Below are 11293 nucleotides of genomic sequence, written 5' to 3' on the forward strand. Positions count from 1 at the left end.
CCCCCCCCCCTTTTCACACTGTTGATTGTGCTTTTTCAGACACAAACCTTTTTTGATGCAGTCAAATGTATCCATTTTTTCCTCTGTAGACTGTATCTAAAAATCATTGCCAGATTACATCACAGAGCCTTCCCACTAGGCTTTCTTCTAACACTCTCATAGCTTTAGCTCTTATGTCTGAATCTTTCACCCATTTTCAATTAATTTTTATACGTAGTACAAAGAAAAAGTCCAGCTTTGTTCTCTTTCCTGTAACATCATGATTTTACTAAGTAGTGTAATTATCTGGCAGTTTAGCTCTGATACTGAAGGCATACCCCAGAGAAAATTCAATAAAAACCTAAGTGCCCCAGTGTCCCACCATGACACAGTGACCCAGAGCGGTTCTGGAGCCAGCCTTCCTGCGGTCACACTTCTCACTTCCTGAAGACTGCCATACGCTGGTACAAGAGCTGCTTTTCCTTTTTTTAACATCTAGAGGCACCTGCTCTTTGAAGTGGGTGTCAGCTGCAGATGTAACACCCCTCATCACATGACATCTGTTTTTAGTTAGTGGAAAATGCTATAATACTTCACTTATTTGCCTCCCTGCTCAAAAATCCACATACTTCAAATTTTCTTACAAGGGATTTTTTTTTCAGAAATATTTTTTAAGTATTAAAAGACTTTTTTTAGTCTTTAAGTGTACAGTTTTAAATTTCTAGCAATTTAAATGGAACTGAGCCTAGTGATTTTAAATGGTATCCTACATGCCAGTTGTTAAGCTGGGAACATTAAAAGTTTGACAGCCTTCTAACTGGACCAGATGAGTGATCAATTAAAATTTTACCAGAAGATGGTAGGACACAAAATAGCATATTTACAACCCAGTTAAGAAGATAAACCTGATTTTTTTGTATATTACCATATAATTTTTCTACTCAGTAGCATTTGTATGTTTTCTTTCTCTGAACAAAGCAAATTATAAATTAAGACTATATATCACCTCCACTCAAAATGTTTTCATGATTTGCCCCAATTAATTAGCATCATGACATATTATTATTTATTTTTCCTTCCAATACAGCTGTAATTCTCTGAAACAAGAAACCAATAATCTTAATTAAACTACAAGAAAGCACTGACAATTTCTTAGTGACCCAACCTACAAAACCTATTTCTCTCATTCCAAATCCTTAGTATTGTATCTGGTTTCCTAAACTGTAAGGAGACACTGAAAGGTGAGTACATATATAATTTGTGAAGCTCAAGGAAAAATAAAGATGCAGAGCTCCTTGTTCAAGAATTGTTAGGGAAAAATCCTTCTGAACTTTGGGCAACAGATATAGCTCAGCATAATAGGTGCTTGCCTGGTAAGCACAGGGTCCTGGGTTCAATCCCCAGCACCACGAAAAAGAAAAAGAATTGTTAGGAATAGAACACTAAGGCAAGTACAGACCACTCTGAGCTTGGGACCCTGTGCTCCTGCACAGACTTCGCACCTACACACCCAGCGTGTGCGGGCTTGTTTCTGTGCTCAGTCTTATAGATTGCTGAGGACTCACTGGCAGATGATGATTCTTGGGTGCTACCAGGAATTCATGCCCATTTTCACCTCAATGTAACCATCTTGCCCCTTCACTATCCTTGGTGGCCCCCTAACCTTTTTGTTCCCTTAACTTTGCACCTTCCATAAAATCATGCCCTGTTTGCTATCCAGTCTCATTTCTAGACATGTATCTAGAATCTATTGTGTAATGAATCCATGTATAACAAATAGTTATTGCCTTGGTTTGGATTGCCCCAAATAACTCTGAAATAAGAATTTAAGGGTAAATAATTTAGTTGTGAGGTATAGGCTAGTAGTAAGAAAGAGAGAAAATGCTACACAAAAAGAAGACAGCCAAACTGTGCTTTATTAAGATAGATATGTTAGTCTCAGAATAACTCCCCCTCCCCACTCATTTTTTTACTCCCACCCTCCTCTAATGAAGGACAAGGGAATTATAATGTTTATGCATCAATAGATGAAAATCATTTACTGAGGGATGCCTGATGTGCAGGATGGTACTATGATTTGTATGTGGCTTAATCCACATGGTTCATGCATTAGAAGCTTGGTTCTCAGCATGACACTGTTGGGTATTAGATTGCAAGAGGCAGTGAGAGGTCTTGGGGTCACTGAGAATATGTCCTTAGATCAGCCTGCCACCCCACCGCTGCTTTGGGCTTCCTGTCTAGCTATCTGATCTCTTACTCTTGAGCACACTCCAACCATTTCTTTTGATGGCGTCTAGCATGAGGTGATCCAATAGGTAGGCCCACACTAGAGCTTATACTAGGCTCTTTGAGCTTTCAACCTCCATTATTATGGTCTAAAGAAATGTCTTTTCCTTATAAGTTAACCAGAGGTGAGTGTTTCGCTATAGTAATAGAAACATTGTTAATACAGATAAGTAGTCTGGTCGTCTATAGTTTCTCAAAAGCATCCGTCACTTTGGAGATGCAAACACTGGCTATTTGAAGTTGGTTGGAATTCATTTAAATAGCACAGTCCAAGAGATCAGAGAGGAGGCACAGGTATCATCTACTGTCTGAGTAATACTTTGTTCCAAGTTCTGTTCTGTGGGCTGGAAATACAAGTCATACAGAGACAAAATCCAAGGGAGATCCAGGCACACAGCAAAGGACATGAGATAAGGGTGTCCCAGCATGTTCAAGAAAAAGCAGAGATGCTAATGTTGTTGGCTAGATCATATATCTATATCTATATCTATATCTATATCTATATCTATATCTATCTATCTATCTATCTATCTATCTATACAAATGGCAGGAAGTAGAGTCAGAATATTGGGTAGGAGTTAGATACTGTAGGGCCTTACAGACCACAATAAGAACTTGTTTTATTGTATTATGGTGTTGATGATGTATTATACTGTGAAATGGAAAAAAAAGTGGAGGTTTCTGAGAGAGGTGATCAGATCTTTGATATCACCATGCAAAAACTGGTGGTTGCCACATTGCTTCTGTTCTCTACCCTATCACAGTGACAAGTTACAGATGTCTGTAGGCCCGGCTTCTTTTTTTTTAATGTTATCTATAATCTAACTTCAAAAGCAAAACAACAAAAATAGTCATGTAAACACATGGGCACCCATCCATTCACCCATACACAGAGAAAGCCCTTCGGAGTTGAGTGATTTTGGCCCCTCGTTGCCATCTGGGACAAGCTGCTGTGGGGCCAAGGCAACTGGGAGTTAGGGCATGTGAAGATACATAAGGCAGAGAAAGAAAGGCAAAGAGGTTGGACAGCCCAATGATACGGGGGTAAGAAAAACTTACCCTGATTGCTCTGAGTACACAGGGGCACATTTGGGATGCAAATCAAACTTTGTCTGGAAAGAGAGCAGTTCTCTGTACTTTGGAGGTAGCTGATCACCCAGTTAGCAGAAGGCAGAGTAACATTTGCTTTGAACCTCCCTGGAATCTGTCCTTCCTGCTAAAATGTGTATGTACAGAGTCTCATCATGAACGAATCCCTAGACCTTAACTTTATTTTTTAAGTCTATTTCTCTTACTCTTTTGCAGGACTTCAAACTCAGCATACTTCTTCTAGGTTGAAATTGATCCAGTTTTGCTAATTGTAGCAATATTTCTGTTCTGGCCAGGATGCAATCCAGTATGTCTAGTCCTCAGCCTTACTTGAACATCAAATTGAAGATCACTTTTTGAGGGAGACAGAAGGAGAATTCCTCATACAGAGGTCACAGTTATAAAATAAACCGATTATGCATAGCCTTTGCCTGCACACCTGTCTGCTCACATTGACATGAAGAGGGAGGTAAATGAGAAGGGAGATAAAGTATGACAAGAATAAAATAATGTTGGCTTGATGGCTTTTGTAATGCGTAGAATTTCTGCCAGGAATGATAAGAACTTACTTGTAGCGTTTTTTAAAAAAATGATGGTCCTTTACTTATTTATTTTTTGATATTTAGTTATTTATTTATTTACTTATTTGTTTGGTATAGTGTCTTACTACACAGCTCCACCTCAGACTCATAGTGATCCTCCTGTCTCAGCCTCCCCAGTGCTGGAATTACAGGTGTGCACCACCACACCTGGTTTTGGTGGCCAGTGTTCTGGGACCAGCACAGCATGCACCACTGAGGTTCGAACCTGGGTTCTTGTGCTCTCCAGGCAGGCACTCAGACTGCTGAGCTATGTCCCCAGGCCTGATGATCCTTTAATAGAGGTCTTTTGCCTCTGAAACTGCCTTGGCTGAGCTATTCATGTGTAACAACCCATCTACATTATAGACACTCAGAACTTTTCCTTTTATTTACATTCTTACAGATAAAAAGCTATAATATTTTAATACTGTAACAAAGGTGTCTTTCTTCCAGCAAGCTCTAGAAAAGGAAAGATACTCAATATAAATATAGAGAGGAAAAGCTTTAAATATGCCCTTCATTCTCAAGTCGCATTAAAAAATAATTGTCTCAGAAAAGCCAACTTGCCTCTAAGTTTACATCATGTTATTTGTGGAAGATCTCAGATAGCAATAAAAACATTTTCCTTTCATCAAATAGCAGGAACAATAAATAAAACCTTTTGATAATACAAACATAAATTGCATCTGTTTAACAAGAATTGAACATTGCACTCTCAGTTTGCCACCATTAAGGTTGCTGTCTCCACAGTCCTGGCTTCCAGCGTGGGTGGGTATAAGGAAAAAGGAATTACCAGAGGGGAAAAAAAAGCCCGATTTCCCTTTCAAATTAGCATACTCACGATGAGAAAAATAAATGAAGGAAATGTGGTATATGCTGGCTACGCTATATACTTCCTTAGCATAGGTACCACATCTTATTCAACTCGTTTCTCACAGTTTTCTACAGAACAGAGCTAATTAAGGAACAGCAGATCTCCCTTTCTGGAAGATTTATTCTGGAAAAAGCTCACTAAATGTTAATCTACTTAGTATATGTGCTATCAAATCAAGCATAATGTTAATCTATTTAAAACAGCCAAGAAAATGTCATATACAGACTAAGCAGAAGTTTTGATCCTTGCGGTGGATTGACAACTGGTGGTCTATTTGTAATATCCCGCTGAACTGAACCAGTATGGTGCTGGGTGTGGGAGGCCCACCCGAGGGTTGTTCTGGTAGCATAAGAGGCAGAACTGGAGAGGAAGACGCTTGGAAGACTTTGGGAGCTGTTTGGAAGCGACAGGAAGCTGTTGGAAGCTATTGGTTTTCCTGAAGGAGCTTCTCAAGCTGGCTTTTCTGATGAACTCAGCTGTTCTCATCATCAGAGGAACTCAGGGACCTCCCTGCTACTGAGAATGGCTGCGATTCATTTGGGGGAAGCTCTGGCCCTCCTTTTGAGCATCGTTTCCTGGTTCTGGAGGGCAAGGTGGTGCACAGCTCAGTCTATTGGAGAAGGTTTCTGCTTTGGCTTCCCTGATGGGGACTCAGCTCTTGTCAGCAGGGGCACTCGGGCCCTCATTACTGATGAGGATGGCTGTGGTACTTGTGGGGGAGCTCAGGTTCCTACGTGGAGTGTTTCATCCTGGCTCCAGTTCAGATCCCTCAGCCTGCTGGCACAGATCCTTCAACCCACTAGCATAGACTTTCTGGCTTCCACCACTGGCCTTTGGTCCTTCCCAGTGCAGAACTATAGAACGGGCCTGCATGAGACATCATGGGATTTTGGCTTCTGGCTGGACTCATGGGGAGAATTGGTATGAGCTCTAGGTCTCCAGGTGGACTCGGGCAGGATAGTGCCACGGGATCCAGGCCTTCAACTGGATTCTTCTGATCTTAGTGTGTGGACAGATTTCTCGTACCCTTTTTGTATATGACTCTGGGTGACTTATACAATGATCTTATAATGAAGTGTCCTGTATTGTATTGTTTCACCTTACAAACCCCTGGCTACAACAATCACTTGTTTACTTATTTTGTCTTTTTGAGCTATGGGTTTGTTATGCAGTTCAGACCACCCTTGAGCTAACTTTTTAGCCCAGGTTGGCTTTGAACTCAGAGAAATCCACCTGCCTCAGCCTCCAAAGTGCTGGGATTACAGGCATGTGCTACCAGGTCTGGCAGGATTAACTTGTTTCTAAAAGTTTGACTAAAAGTTGTAAAACTAAGTACTCTAGCTTAGATTTTATGGAACATGTGTTACAACTGTACCTACACTGTAATTACTAGAATAAGAATGAATCAAGTGAATGTCTTTTAAGTAAATCTTTCTCTTTTAAGGTAATTTTTCTGACAGAGATGTAGGCTAGTAGGATATAGTATCCTTAGCTTCTGTTTGAATTTGGATGATGATGCTGCTGTCTTTTTAATTAGATTTAGTTTTCATTTTCCAAGGTTCCTACTATAACACTAGTCTATAAATTTCTTTGAGCTGCTTCTTACGTTTTCACCCCTGTTATCTGTTTTTTGGTTATTAATTGGAATGCTACCAGACCCTCATTTGCTAGTAGCTTTGTGTATAAATTAGAAGAGCTTTCTACCCTCATTCATTGATCTTATTGACTGTGTTATAAGATTTCCTATTTTACTGTATAATCAATAGGCCTTATATGTTATTGATTTTATTTGATGTTTACAACATCTGATAGTGATTAAGAAGCACATTCCCTAGAAAATTGATGTGATAGAGATCTTTACCATGAAGGAGAGGCTAGAATTCATAGAAAATATATTTTGGTTTTGGTAACCAGCACCTCTATTCAACCTTCCTGGCTTTGGAACATTCGACACCAAACCAGAAAAGATGAGTTCCCTGTAGGGCCTCACTAAATGCCTGCTAAATTAATAACTGTAATTAAATGTGAAACAAATACTCAGCTATAAAGTGACACTGTAGACAACTCACATTTACTTATGGAACTTGGTATAGCGGGGCTAAGTTAATGAAAAATTTTAAGATTTAGTTGAAAGCTTAATTGAAAGCTGCTTTCCATTGAAACCTCATCTTCAACCAAAGTACTCATGAAACAACACAAAACTACGCTGAAATTATGGGAACCTGCGTAAAGGGTTATTTTCTTGTCATTCTTCCCTAGAGTCTGTCTCTTAGTCTTGGTCAGCAGCTTTTAGCCAAATGAATGCTTTAGTTTTATTATGGCTATTTCAGACAACAGATAGTGCATTTGCTCTTCACTCTGAAGAAGGCAGACCCTTCCGGGTCTGTTGGAATGTTTTAAAGTCTCAGCAGGAAAGCAGGCTGGGACTGTCTACTGTTTAAATGCAAGGAACCGTTTTCTCGTCTCTGCTTCTCAGAAAGCACTCAGGCTGTTATGAAATGAATCAAATCATTTGTGTGGTAGCCACGGGCACTCAGGCTATCAGAGGCATGCCTTAAAAAGAAAAATCAAAGCCTAGAAATCTCATCATACAGGAGCAAGGTGAGCTGCGCTTACAAATGATCAGTTATTCTTTGCAAGATAAATAGTACATTTCACAACCAACCAAAAGAGATATTCCTGGTGAGACCTGAGACTGATGCTCAGCAAAAGATAGCTTAAATGATGAGTAGGGCTATCACCTTTTCAGACTAGGTTGCTATAGAATATATGCACCTACACTGGGCATGGTAAGAAATACATTTATTAAACACTAGCCATGGACCAGTGTCTATTCCATTTTAATGTATCTCATATTAATTAATGAACTAGGTAAGTTCATTAATCAACTAAATTTTCCTTTGTATTTCATTTGTTTTACAAATAGCTCTTATCCATTTGAAACTTGGGTATCTTTCTGTGCATGGATCGAGGAAAACTACCTAGATTTACTTTTCCAAATAATTTACTAAGTTTCCCAAATACATTTATTATGCCTCCTCCTTAGTTTTAAATGACAATATTCATCACATCCGTCTATCAATAGGGTTGACTTCTAGGGTCCCTATTTTTTTGGTTGATCTTTATGTCCACTTCTACACCAATATCAGGTCATTTTCTTTTCTTTTTTTTTTTTTTTTTTTGCAGTACCAGGGATTGAACTCAGGACCCTGTGCTTGCCAGACAAGCGCTTATCCTACTGAGCTATGTCTCCAGCCCTCTTTTTCTTTTTTTTTTTTTTTTTTTCATTTTCATTATGAAAACTTTATAACATATTTCCATGCACAGTAAGACAAGTCAAATGATTGGAATTCTTCCTCAGTTTTTATTAAATATATTTGTATATTTCCTTTAAATTTTAGAATTATCTTTATCACAAATTCTAGTATTATTCTAGCTGCAATGACATTAAAATTATACATAGTAGGATAAAGAGAGTTTTTGTTGTGTCTTGTTTACAGTATTGACTCTACCCATCTAGAAGCATGGCTTCTCTTTTTTCAAGTCATCTTTGGCAAACTTAAGAAAAGTTGAAAGCGTGGTGTGGTGGCAGACAAGTATTATCCCAGCACTTTGCAGAGCAAAGGCAGGACAACTCAGAGTCTGAAGCCAGCCTGGGCTACCTAGAGCATTAGAGGCCAGCCTGGAACAAAGCAAGTTGCAAACAACAACAGCAAAAGTTGATGTTTCTTTCCTTTACACAGGTGTCAGCGTTAACTATTTAAATCATTACTAAGTATCATGTAATTTTTATTGTTGTTACGCTGAATGGAGTATTTACCCTTTTATATTTTCTTGCCGCTTATGCAAAGAATGCTTTATTTTGTATATTAATTTTGTATCTGGCCACCTTAACAAATTCGTTTTAGTGGTGGTAATTCATCTTGTCTTTTTTATAGCTGTGTAAGCAACACTATCTCCTCTACGTAGCAGTGTTTTCCTTTCCTTTTTAAATTTTATATTAGGAATTTCCTTTCCTCAGAGTATTTTTTTAGACTTTTCAGTACACATTGAGTGGTAACAGTTTACCAGAAATTCTTACTTTTGTAGAAATTATTTTGACATTTCCTCATGAGATTGTTGTTTGCAAGTTCTTGGCGAAGTCTAAAGTTATTAAGATGTGTATTTTCATAAGATTTTAGTTATTTATTAGTAAATATTTTCTAAAACACCTACTAAAGTAATTACACTGTACATGTTTTCTCTATATAAGATAGGTCTGATAGCTTGTCTAAGAGGCTGTAAGCATTCCCAAAAAAGTTCATCAATGACATTTTAAATTTTTTTTATCTTGAAGATTGCAAGGGGAAAGATAAATATACCACAGTCTCCTGCACTATGATACATGATCCAATGGGGCTTGGGCTCTTCCATCAAGACTGATGCTGTACCCAACTCTGATAGGTGCCCTTCTACCCAGCCACAGCCTGTGGATACAAGGTTGAGCTTGTAGGAGGGCAGTTGAACTTCTAGGAGGTTTCATGTGTGTCTAACCCCCTCAGATTGTCTATCTGCAATGGCACATCTGCCAGCGCGCTCTGTCTGTTACTACGGAAGGCTGCTGGCCTCTTTGCTGGGTATCCCGATTGCAATGACTTCCTTCTGTAGCGTCCAGATAAATAAATTCTCTTGATTTAGCTGATAATGTCTTTGGTCTTACTATTTGATCTTACTATTGCCATTGGCCAACACTGTGGGTATGGGATCTTTTAATCTAATGAGTTGTATAAGTACATTTTCCAAAACTGAATGATTCTTACATGGCTAGATTACATCCTACCAGGTTATGAGATTTTAATTTTTTTTCATATACTACTGAAACCAAATAAAAGTAGGAATTTATTACATAATAAAATTCACTTTTCAATTTAGTGTAGAAAGATGAACTTTTAAAATTTATATGTTGAGGAACTGAATAGCATATAGAAAGAATGTAACTGGATTCATCTTTTACACTTTATACCCTGAAACTCTACAAATATATCAATAGTAAATGTAAACAATGATACAAGTGTAAACAATGATACAAGGCATTAAAGGAACATGAAGAAAATATTTGCACCTTTTTTTAATAACTTTGAAGTAGACCTATCCCTTCTAAACCAACTGTCAAAATCTAGAAGCCAAGAATTTTAAAAATTGATAAAGTAGTCTACATAAAGAATGGAAAATTTGTTCATGGCAAAAGACACCACAAGTGGGCTTAAAGACAAATGATAAACTGGGATAAAGCATTTGAACTTCCTAGCAGGAGTGATCCTCCCCTTTATATCACTTCTCCAATACTTAAAAAAAAACCAGGAAACAGAGGAAGCTTTAACAATCTAAAAGAAAATCTAGAGTCCACAGCAAAGGAAGCATCAGGAGTCCTAAGCCGTGAAAAAGTGTGTATCTTTAATCATAGCAAGAGAAATACACATTGTGTCTATGAGCCACATGGGCAAAGCTCCCTCAGCAAGCCAGAGAAGAAGCCCATCCAAGACAGGTGTGGAAAATGGAGCAAACTCCGTAAGTGGCAAAATGGCCACATGTGGCAAAACAGCACTTTGAGTACCATTTCTGCAACTTTTCCTTACAAATACACCTGTTTGAGTCTAAAGTGCTGTATTTACAAAATATTTATGATATTATTACAGAAAAAAATGTGTGTTCAAGGCTTGAATTTGTTATGTAGCCGAGATTGGCCTTAAGCTTATGACCTTCCTGCCTCAGCCTTCAGGGTGTGGGGATTACAGGCCTGCTCTGCCACACCCAGCCTATTATAGAAAATTTGGATCATGAAAAGGAGTCCAAGTGTATATCAAAAAAGAATTGCTAGGACTGTCCAGGTAGCTCAGTGGACTAAAGCGCTTGCTTAGGCAGACTCAGCGGCCAGGTTTTGATCCCGGGTGTACAGTGCCCCCCCACCCACTGAGGTGATTGAGACTAGGCGTGGTGGCGCACCCCTGTAATCCCAGCACTTGGGAGGCTAAAAACAGGAGAATCGCTTCTAGTCTGATCTCCATAGTGAGACCCTGTGCACCCTGTAGACCCTTCTCTAAATACATTACACACACACACAATTTCTAAAATAAATTGCTGTATAGTTATGCCAGAAAGTGGAGTATGAAGTAGCTATGAAAATAAGTGAACTTTTTCTCGTAGTGATGGAAAAAGCGCTTGAGGATGCACTGTGAGGTAAAGAGTGACCAAGATGAGGGGCCAGCAAGATAGCTCAGCTAAAGCGCCTGCTTAGGCAAGCTTAGGCAAGCTCAGGGACCCGTGTTTTGATCCCCCGTACCACATGCAAGCCAGCCTCTCCCCCAGGGCGGGCTGAACCGGCCACAAAAATAAAACGAAATAAAATAACAAAGGTGAAGAGGAAGGGTGTGATATGCTACTTAGAATGCTATTGATCAGATATGGAGTAATCACTGTCACCAGTGGCTCTCAAAGTCATCGTCAC

The sequence above is a fragment of the Octodon degus genome, unplaced genomic scaffold (assembly GCF_000260255.1).
Source record: "Octodon degus isolate 3935 unplaced genomic scaffold, OctDeg1.0 scaffold00024, whole genome shotgun sequence".
Lineage (NCBI taxonomy): Eukaryota > Metazoa > Chordata > Mammalia > Rodentia > Octodontidae > Octodon > Octodon degus.